Source organism: Etheostoma cragini, chromosome 10 (assembly GCF_013103735.1).
Source record: "Etheostoma cragini isolate CJK2018 chromosome 10, CSU_Ecrag_1.0, whole genome shotgun sequence".
Taxonomy (NCBI): Eukaryota; Metazoa; Chordata; class Actinopteri; order Perciformes; family Percidae; genus Etheostoma; species Etheostoma cragini.
The window spans coordinates 6,617,807-6,618,198 of NC_048416.1; positions in this window are offsets into that span (position 1 = coordinate 6,617,807).

Consider the following 392-nt stretch of genomic DNA (forward strand, 5'->3'; position numbering starts at 1 on the left):
CAGTTTTTGTGTGGTTCTAAATTAAGGGTAAACTGCAGAAAATGACATTTAATATTGGAAAGGGAGAAAATGTGCCCTCTGTCAATTCTATTCTTACTTCTGGGAGGGGGAGACTTTTAAATGAGCTGTGTAACACTCCAGTTAGAGCTCCAGGTAATGTGGGCTCACCTGCCTTAAGCTCCACCAGGCTGTCTAGTAGTCTATTCCCTAACAGTAGACCCACTGAAATGCTTTCAGCTATTCCAGACATTGCTGACCCAGCTCTGAGTAATCTCATCACACACATTGCCCAGCAAGTGGGACAGACTCTATCAGCTCAATTCAAGGGGGAAGTGAAAACCAATGAAGGTGCACAGGTTCAGAACTCAGGTGCAGGCCAGATACTCACTGAC